Genomic DNA, 11,503 nt, shown 5'->3' with positions numbered 1-11,503 from the left:
AGAGCAAAAAATTCCAGTGAGGCATTTTATCGAATACCTTGTGAGCAAGATCGAAAGCTGCATTTTCTTTTCCTCGTCGCTTCAACCGGTAAGCATTCTTCCATTCCCAGCTTTATGATGTCGTATGCTTGTTGTAACTTTAACTCAAACTGAAATTTATATTGAAATCGAATCACAGTCAGTTGTAGCATAACCCGAAATGAAGTAAAAACCGTAAAAATGCAAAGAATCACGAAACAAAACTAACCTGCTCTGAGTTGAAATTTCGAGCGCAAACAAGATTCTAAACCACAAGGCGAATCGAATCCTGAGTCGATAACAATTCGAATCAGTTCTGAAATCCAAATCCAACCAATTCGAGACCAAGAGAATCTGCGTCATAATTGTTGTTGTTGTTGTTGTTGTGTAAGAATTGAGAGGGAGAGAGCATGAGTTTGAGAGGGAGACACCAAATTATATTATATATAACTATATATTTTTAACATTTACAAAAATAAATAATAAATTATTAATTAAAACTAATATATTTATTATTTTACTATGATAAAATAGATCTTTAAATGATTTTATTTTAATTTGTTTCTTATTAATTGAAAAACTAATTTTGACATTCTATAACATAAATATATATCAAAATTTGTATACTTTTAATTTTATTAAAAAAATAACATTAAATTTAAAATTAAAAACTAATTAAAAAACACTATAAAAGTAATGAATAAAATAAAAATAAATAAAGATTAAAAATCACAATCTAGTTTTATAAATATCAATGATTATAAAATAAATAAAATTATGTTTTAAATGAGACTTAAAAAATAAAAGATGATACACGTATAGTGTAAGTTAATTTTACACTATCCTTACATATTTAAAAAACTTCAATTTTTTTTTATAAATATTATAATATTATTATTTACAAACTCATTACAAAACCTATATGTCTTTTATCAAAAATAAAATATTCTATATGTCAATTACAAAAATGAACCAAAAGCAAAAACTAAGTGGTTGAGTTGTTGAAAATTAAGTGTGAATTTGAAACAATAAAATATTTTTTGAAAAAACTTAAAGAAAACTTATTATTATTTTTAGAAAATATTTAAATCTATTAAGCTTTTTTGAAAAGAATAATAAAATTTATTAGACTTTTTTTTCAAAAAAAAAAAGTTTCTATCTTACAAGACAAATATTTTATATTATCTTTTAAATTAAAAAAAAGAAATTTTTAAAAAAACTACAAAATAATCCGCAGCAAAATCCAGAGAAAACTTTCCTCCTAAATAGATATCCGCAGCAAAATCCGCAGGAAATGTTCCTGGGAATTTACCTGCGAATTTTGTATTGTAGCGAGATGTTTTATTAGAATTCTATATTCCGCAACAAAATCCGCAGGTTTACCTGCGGAATTTTCTACTAATTTTTGATCCACAGGAAAATTTATTTTATTTAATAAGGTCTCAGGATAATCCGCTGGTATACCTGCGAAATAATTTTCGCAGGAAATTCCACAGGTAAATTGTGTATTTCTAATAGTGCACCTCAATATTTAAGTTGTTACATTTTATTGTACTTCATAAATTATACAAGATCATTCTTTTTTTTCATAATTTAAATTTAATATATTCCAGGTTTTTATAATAATGCTTATAAATGTATTTCTTTTTTCTCATTTTTGTTTCCTGGATTTTCTTTTGACCTAAATATGGTGGTTTATACTTGGTTTTGCTTTCGTGGAACTATACGGTAGCGCTCCATTTCCATTGGTGATCAAGATCTACACATGGTATCCCCTGTTGGAATTAAGGTTGTTTTTGTGTGTAGGACAAGTGTTTAGAAATATTGGAGGCTTGAATAGAAACTTGATAGGTAGGAGAATTCTTTATGGAAGAGAGAACTTTATATTTTTGCTTGATTCAAATGTGTGAGATTACATCTCTATTTATAGTACTCTAAGGAGAACTCTAGATTCACTAATTCTAGAGAGTTCTCAACTCTAGATATCTAAAGAGTATTCTAGAGAATATTACAACCATAAGAAATATCTAGACACTCCAAACACTACAAGAATTCTCTAGAAACACTACCCAAAATTATCTAAACCCAAAATAACTAAGCCCAAAATACCAAATAATAAAGAGGCCCAAATCTAGTTTAATATTTCAACATCCCCCCTTAAACTTGATTTGTGACTCCAAACATTCTCCTTAGCTTCATGCTTGCTCAACTCGCTGCCACATTCCAACGGGGTGTCAACTGAATTGCCGTCATCCATATTGAACTTCTTAAGGACTTCTTTGACATATCCTTCTTGGGTGATGAAAATTCCTTTGTCTTCTTGCTCCGGAATTTTAAATGATTCTTCGTCCATGGCGTCTCTCCATTTTATGTTTTTCGCCGCTTCTTGATAGCTTGGAGCCTCACAATCACCAAAAAAACAAAAGAGGTTAATGTGGTTTAGGTTTTTGGTTACCTCATAAATCTCTTCAATGCTCCTTAGTCACGGTGTCCTCTCACTTGAGCTTGTTTCTTCCAACCTTGATGTCGGTGAGGACGATGGTGTAAGATGTTCCTTTATCATTGGTTGTTCAATTTCTTCTTCTTCTTCTTCAAAGTAAGGAAGAAAATCATATCTTTCTTCTTGAACACTCCAATCCCAACAATCTTCTTCATCGAACTCCACGTCGCGGCTTATGACGATCTTTCCACTATTTGGATTGTAAAGCTTGTAACCTTTGGAACTTGAGTCGTAACCTACAAACACGTATTTCTCACTTTTATCATCGAGCTTTGTTCTTCTTTCGTCTGGAACATGGGTGTAAGCAATACTTCCAAACACTTTAAGGTGAGAGATCCCGGGCTTCCTTCCACTCCATGCTTCTTGTGGTGTCTTCTCGTGCACACTTCTTGTTGGGGAGCGATTTGTCAAGTAAACCGCACATGCCACAGCTTCGGCCCAAAACTCCTTCGGCATCTTCTTCCTTTTGAGCATGCTTCGCACCATGTTAAGTATGGTTCGATTCTTTCTTTCTGCTACTCCATTTTGTTGTGGTGATCTTGGCACAGTCAATGGACGGCGGATTCCATGTTCTTCACAATATTTGTTGAACTTATTTGAAGTGAACTCTCCTCCTCGATCAGATCTCATGGCCTTAATGGAAAGACCACTTTCTTTCTCCACAAGGGCTTTGAACTTCTTAAAGTTTTCAAACACTTCTGACTTCTCCTTTAAGAAGTAAACCCATGTTTTTCTGGAATAATCATCAATAAAGAGGAGAAAGTACTTACTCTTACCAAAAGAGTTGGGTTTGATTGGTCCACAAACATCGGTGTGTATGAGCTCTAGCGGCTTTATGGCTCTTGATGTTGATTCCTTTGGAAAGCTTTTTCGGAATTGCTTCCCAATTAGACATCCTTCGCAGAGTTGGTCTGGGTGGTTGATGCTAGGCAAGCCTCTCACCATCTCCTTCTTTGCCAAACGTTCTAAACCATCGAAGTTGAGATGCCCAAATCGTAAATGCCATAGCCATGAAGAGTCGGTATAGCACGCCTTGAGACACTTTGCCACATCATTTTTAATGTTCAAAAGGAACATTCTATTGTTTGACATAGGCACCTTCGCAATCAAGTTATGTCTACATTCTCTTAAGAAAAGACTATGTTCTTTCAAGTGGATGTCATAGCCTTTCTCTAATAATTGTCCCAAGCTCAAAATATTATTCTTCATGTTAGGGACATAGTAGACATTGGATATGAACTGATGACTACCATTCTTCAAGCGTATGAGAATTTTACCTTTTCCTTTGACCGGTATCTTCGAGTTATCTCCAAATGAGACATCGCCAGTTGCCGCTTCATTGATCTCTACAAACATGCTTCGATCGCCGCACATGTGATTGCTTGCACCAGTGTCGAGGTACCACTTGTTTCTTTTCTCTTCAACTTGGTTTTGACATGCGAGTAACAAAGTTTCTTCTTCTCCACCTTTTTCTTCTACGAAGTTAGCTTTCTCTTCAACCTTCTTCGAGAATCTACACTCGGATGCATAACGACCAATCTTTATGCAGTTGAAGCACTTGATTTGTGATTTTTCGTACCTCAACCATGAATTTCCTCTTCCACGACCTCTTGTCGCTTGTGGATTCCAACTTCTTTCTCCATTGTTGAAGTTGTTAGAGTAGTTGTTGTAACCTCCTCTTCCTTCTCCTCCACGTCCGCGTCCATGTCCACGATCTTGGCCACGTCCTCGTCCTCTTTGGCTCTTGTAGTTTACATAGTTTGCTTCCTTTATGTTGAGTTGTAGTAGTTGCTCTATAGCCTCCTTTTGTTTAGTTTTTCTCTTTTGTTTTTCTTCATATGCTTGTAAGGAACCCATGAGTTGCTCAATGGTCATGGTCTTTAAATCCTTATTTTCTTCAATGTTGGTAACAATGAAGTCAAAACTTGGATTTAAAGTGCGAAGTATTTTCTCCATGACTTTCACATCATCAACATCTTCACCATTTCTTTTAAGTTGATTGACTACGGCCAATACTCGAGAAAAATAATCAGAAATTGACTTGGACTCCTCCATAAACAAACGTTCAAAATCACCTCTAAGAGTTTGAAGACGAATCTTTTTTACCTGCTCAACTCCTTTGTTACAAGTTTGAAGCTTGTCCCATGCTTCTTTGGCCGTAGTTGCGTTGGATATCTTCTCAAAAGTATCTTCATCCACCGATTGATAAATGAGAAAGAGAGCTTTCTTGTCTCTCTTTCTTGACTCCTTCAATGTATCTTTCGCACTTTGGCTTAACGAGGCTTCGTCTTGCTCCTTGAAGCCTTTCTCAACGACATCCCACACATCTTGAGATTCTAGTAGCGCCTTCATCTTGATACTCCAATTATCATAGTTGTTCTTTGTGAGCATCGACATTTGAAAAGGGAAACCTCCATTCGCCATCTTTTGAGGACCTTGAAGCTCTGGTACCACTTTGTTGGAATTAAGGTTGTTTTTGTGTGTAGGACAAGTGTTTAGAAATATTGGAGGCTTGAATAGAAACTTGATAGGTAGGAGAATTCTTTATGGAAGATAGAACTTTGTATTTTTGCTTGATTCAAATGTGTGAGAATACATCTCTATTTATAGTACTCTAAGGAGAACTCTAGATTCACTAATTCTAGAGAGTTCTCAACTCTAGATATCTAAAGAGTATTCTAGAGAATATTACAACCATAAGAAATATCTAGACACTCCAAACACTACAAGAATTCTCTAGAAACACTACCCAAAATTATCTAAACCCAAAATAACTAAGCCCAAAATACCAAATAATAAAGAGGCCCAAATCTAGTTTAATATTTCAACATCCCTTCCTCTCTATCTCTAGAGTTTATAACAAAAATACTCTAGTTCTATCATACAATTTGAATTTGAGTCTCTTTAGCTTCTTGATCATTTGAAATTTTGGTCTCAGATGTAGTGCTCATAGGTTTCGAAATTTACGTTGGATTTATGATTCAATAGATTTCTTATTAACCATTGGTAATTGTTTTTCTTTTTTAAAGTTAATTGTCACATTGTCAAAATGTTTATTGAAAATTCAATCGAATATATCAAAGAACGTTAACTAGATTATAAACTTTGAGAGATTAGCCTTGTGTAATATGTGATTATAATAACTCTTTAATCCAATATAATCTGGAAAATGAAGCTAAATAAAAACCTTCGTTGAATTATAACTTATAAGTCATAGAATTATAGAGGTTACAAGAGGAACATAAATATTGCTGGGGTTTATTTTGTTTAATGAAGAATCCCCACCTAGTTATAATAGTTATTGAAATATATGCGAGTCATTGTAGAGAATCCAATTTACTCTGCGAGCCATGCTAGAAAAAGAAATGGGTAATAAGAAATGTATCGCATGGGCTTTCTTGTTGACGCTGAGGGGAGGAAAAGGTTTATGTACAACAAAATCACAAGCACAACAAAAGTCACAGCCACAACCAGAAAGCGATTGGCCAACCAATGTAATGGACTGATAACTGTGTAGAAACCAGCCATGAAAGCCAAAGTTAGTGAAATGAGAGCGATTCCAAGAAGTGGCATAACCATTTTGAGTGAGGAAGTGACTAGTTGAGATAATCCAAGTGTAGCCCAAAAGAGTATGATAGTAGCACTAATAGAACTAAACAATGATATTGTGATGAAGAAGGTGAAAAAATGGAACATTGTATGATATAGGTTGTATGCTCTTCCATTTGCTTCACCTGGAACAGCAAAACATGCTGCTACAGAAGCAGTGATTATAAGGGTTGAAACCAATATGAGAGTCTCTACTCTATCTTTATATTGGACGTCAGAGCCCGCCAAAAAAAATATTGTGGAGTATTGGAGACAGTTTTGTCACTTTCATTCGGCTTCGAGCCACTTTCATTCGGCTTCGAGCCACTTTCATCTGATTTCTCTGATTGTTGTGAATTTTTGACATTTCGTCTCAATTTATTGTGGACTGCTCTTTTGAAGGTTGTTTTTACTCCAGCCGAATTCAATGCAGTGCGTGTAAGTTGCTGCATACATTACAAAACATGCACTAAGTTAAGAAGTATTCTAACCCAACATATTGAAAATAATGTATCTATCTTTAGTAGTACTTACTACTTACCTGTCTCGTGGACAAACGAGTGAATTGAGAAATTTCATTGAGAACATCAAGAGCTGTTTGGTTGTTTTTGTTAACCAGATCATAATCCACTCTTTTATCCCATGTTAAGTAAAAAACAGTTTTGGGATGAAACGATCTTGCAGCCAGATGCAAAGGTGTATTTCCTTTTTTATCCTTTTGATTTATCATCTTATGTTTCTTATCAAGTTTGCGAATTTGATCACTTTGTAGTATGTAGCGTACAACCTCATGTTTTCCATTGTTTGATGCCATGTGGAGAATATTACGTCCATGAGAAGTGTCAAGCATCTCTGTTGGATCTGGACAGTATTCTAGCAATTTCTTTACTACTTCCACATGTCCTCCATGAGAAGCTAGATGAATAGGAAAATAGCCATATCCATCCCTTTGAATTGTGCAACATTTACATAATCCAAGTAATAAATCAACACCTTCAAGATAACCTATAGATGCAGCATAATGAAGAGGAAGCCTTTTATGTTTATCCTTTGAATGGATCCAATTATGCCTGCGTTTTAGCATGATCCTCAACATTTCTGACACAAAAACATTAATATTAGCCAATATTGTCTAATAATTGCAACTTTCCTTGTATAATATATAGCAATATTGTCTAATAATTGCAACTTTCCTTATAAAATATATACTCTATTTTGAAAATATTTCTGGCAGCAGTTAAGGAAATTTTTTTTAAATAACCAGGTTTAATAAAAAAAATACCAAAAAAACAATGTTTTCAGCGTATTTACCAAACTGTTTAGGTTTGGGATACCAGATAAGTGAATGCGCCAAATGGTTTGGCGCATAAGTGTTGATTTTTGGTGCATACGCCAAACCATTTGGCTAACACCTAAATTAAGAGTGTTTGCGCCAAATGGAATGGCGCATTAGTTTAGGGTTTTGCCCTAATAGCCAAACCATTTGGCGCATTAGGGTCCCTCATTTTTTTTTTCAAATTTTTTTATTTGCTAAAATGTGCTTATATATTATTTTCAAATTATTTTTTTAGTTTTTATAATTTAATGCACAAAATGTAAAACGTAAAATTGCATTTGATAATCGAAAACGAAACATCGGTTACAATTGATTAAAGAAAACGATACATCGATAATAATTGACTAAAGAAAACACAACAAAATGCTTAATGGCGTCCATCACTAATAGTACGCAGATTAGAACCGAAATGGACGTCCACGACAAAATGGAACAAAAATGCAGCATTTGTCGTCAGGTGGGGCATAATAGAAAAAGATGCCCTAATCGTGGCTCAACCTCGTCGCAAGTTTAATCTACTCTGTATTTTTTTTACGACAATGTAACAGTTTCGCTTACCACCTCTTGTAACCTTTCCTCAGTCTTTCATCAATAAATTATGCTTTAGTGAAAAACCGAAATCGACAACGCAAACATTATTTAGGGTTAGTAAGAATTTTACGAACTCGATTTATCAGACGTTTTTACGAAAATAAAAGACCGGAATCAAAAACGGTGCGCGAAAATACACAAAGGGTTTTTTTTTAAAAAAAAAACCCAACACATAGGAGCCATATGAAATGACGCCTATGTGTGGAATGGTGAACTGATGCGCCATTTGAAATGGCTAGAATTATTTTGCCCTAATTTTTGTGTGTTTGCGCCAGATGGTTTGGCTTGCAACACATGAATGCGCCATTTCATTTGGCGCATCCACTTGTCTGGGGTCCCAAACCTAGACAGTTTGGTAAATATCCCGAAAACATGATTTTTTTTGTATTTTTTTTATTAAACCTAGTTATTTAAATTTTTTTTCGCAGTTAAGCAGTGCTCATGTGAATTTTAACTAATATAAAAGTAGTGTAAAAAAAGTGATTCAGAAACAATATTTACACTAGAAGAAATTCTACAACCACCAACAAACACATACAAGTGTTTGAGTAAGATCTAATTCTTTTCTTTCTTTTTTATTAGGGTTGAGTACCCCTTATGCCCGCGTTAATGCTATTTTTTTTCTTTTAAAAAAATATTGAAAAAGTAAAAGTAATAAATAGTAGAGGTATTTTAGAAGAAAAAAAAAAGATTTCAAGAAAGCAGTTGCAAAGAGCTAGTCTGTCAGATTACATACCTTGATTATGCATCATAATTGCTCCTACAAGCGGTGATAATCCCCGCGGCCAACACTCGCTGCGAGACTTTTCCAGTATCATGTGGACTGCATCCGTGTTCTCATTTTCAACGGCAAGGTAAAGAGCAGTTTTGTTTTCATAATTAACATTATTCATTGCATATTCATAACAACTATTTGACAACGACTCCTTGACCGAATCTTCTGTTTTGAAAAGCTCACAAACTTGGAAAATCATATCCCCACCAATACTTCTCTTGTCACATAACATTGCCTCATGAAACATGGTGTTGCCTTGATGATTATTCAATCGAACAAACACTAATAGATCATGCATATTTGACTTCTCACCATAGTCATCATAGTATCCAGGGCGTCTATCCAAGTCATAGAAGTTAGACCATGCTCTTTTTATATCAAGCCTTTTAAAATCAGTATAACCTTCTAATAGCTTTTTAATAGTTGAGATGTGTCCATCTCTTGCAGCAACATGTAATACACTATCATGGTTATCGTTATATGTGAACAAAAGTCTTGGAGCACGTTCAATCAAAAGAGTAACAATGTCATCATTACCATTTCCTGCTGCAATATGTAGCACACTGTTTTTCATAGGAGTCTCAATGTCAGTTAGATTCGAAAAATGATCCAACAAATTCTTTGGACCTCCATATCCCAAATGATATGCTTCGCTAATCAAATTAATTTCATTGTCAAATTTGCAACATTTTTCAATGACTTCGATGACTTCTGTGGGTTCACTTTCAAGTTCATTTTCACTACTAGGCATCCTCTTTGATAAGTATTCATCATCTTCCCATGGTTCAACTAAAAATAATTTGTTTGGTAGATGACCCCGCATATTCAAATCTCAACCGTTGAAAAAATGTATCTTGAATATGTCCAAACCAAAAATAAAAAAATGTTAATTAATATTTTGGTGTAAATTCAACTTATATATTGAATGATTAGAACAAAACGGTAAAAAAATTCAACCAGTCTTGCCTAATAAAAATAATGTTAGCAACAAACTCGCTAGCAGACACATTTTTAACAATATATTTATTGTCTAAATATAGTATGAATCTCACTCAATCATGTGACTCTTATATAATTTTGGGGATCTATAGTAATTTTAAACAATAAAAGATAATTAAAAAAATAAATAAAATTATAAAGAAAAATCACTTCAATACGTTTATGCTGAGGTTTAATATATATATATATATATATATATATATATATATATATATATATATATATATATATATATATATATATATATATATATATATATATATATAGGGACGACTCAAGTGAGAACACTTGGTTATTATGAGAAATGAGAACAATGAATCATGACCATTAGATTTTGATTTTGTTGATTTTAATGGACTGGATTGGTTTCTCTTTCCATATTGATTTAAAATAAATATTAAAGATCATGGAAAGAGAAACCAATCCAATCCATTAAAATCAACAAAATCAAAATCTAATGGTCGTGATTCATTGTTCTCATTTCTCATAATAACCAAGTGTTCTCACTTGAGTCGTCCCCATATATATATATATATATATATATATATATATATATATATATATATATATATATATATATATATATATATATATATATATATATATATATATATATATATATATATATATATATATATATATATATATATATATATATATATATATATATATATAAAAGAGTCCTTATAACAAAATAAAACACACTTAGGATTTCTAGATCCCTTCCTTCAAACAGATAGTGCAACCACCACCTAATATGCAGTGAGACAAAAGGTTAAAAATATACAAAACAGTTTTACACTATCTTCCAATATAATTTTATCATTCAACCATATGTCATATCATTATTTTAAAAACAAAAAAGTGTTATGGCGGAATACACATCCCTTATTTGTTGTTGACAATATAAAAAATATACCTATTGCTTTTTTTCATGAGAGAAATAAATTATGCAATAAAATAAAATAAAATAAAATAATATGCAAAAAAGACGAAGGATTATACCCAATAATGAATTAAAATTAAATGACATACCAAACCAATGTCTGAACTGCTTCAAGCTCGATCACTCAGTAAATTAATCAGCTGTCTCCTTTGCAAAATATATATGTGTATCATCTATATATAGTATTGTAATTGAGTCTTCAAAATTCGTTACGTGTGGAATGTTAACTATCTACTCTTTCTCCTTTTGTTCTATTGAAGCTTCTGATGTGCAATTAAATAACGATTCTTTTCTCTATTCGCAATAAAAGATATATATCCTCCCTTTCTTCATTAGGAAGGACAAGTAAACAATTTTGCCAAAAGATTCAGATCCCATAGTTCTCCCTTCATTTAGTAGATTTAAGGCAAACATTTTATTATTATTTTTTAAACATATCAGCATAAGGACTAAAACCAAGGTCATAAAATACAAAAAGAATGAATAATTAATTGGTAGAATAAAATCTATCAGACTCGTACTCGTACATATTATCTATTCACTCATTATAATACTAAGCATTGTTTAGACTATCGGTTTTTATAAGTCTTTTGCTGGTAGATTTGATTTTTTAGACATTGTTTATACTGCCGATTTTTTTTTTTTTTTTTTGTTTTTTTCGGTGGATTTTTAATGCACTTCTTGTGCTGATCACTATATTGCACTATTTGCCCCCCTTTTTATATATTTTAAAAAATTGTTACAAAGTTA

The 11,503-nt window shown here is 32.6% G+C and overlaps 1 pseudogene; it reads right to left on the bottom strand.

The window, feature by feature from the left end:
* Window positions 1–5,715: 5,715 nt before the first annotated feature.
* Window positions 5,716–10,894, bottom strand: LOC131617711 (ankyrin repeat-containing protein ITN1-like; annotated as a pseudogene).
* Window positions 10,895–11,503: the final 609 nt, after the last annotated feature.

This window comes from Vicia villosa, linkage group LG7, assembly GCF_029867415.1.
Source record: "Vicia villosa cultivar HV-30 ecotype Madison, WI linkage group LG7, Vvil1.0, whole genome shotgun sequence".
NCBI lineage: Eukaryota > Viridiplantae > Streptophyta > Magnoliopsida > Fabales > Fabaceae > Vicia > Vicia villosa.
This window is presented reverse-complemented; position numbering and strand designations above follow the sequence as displayed.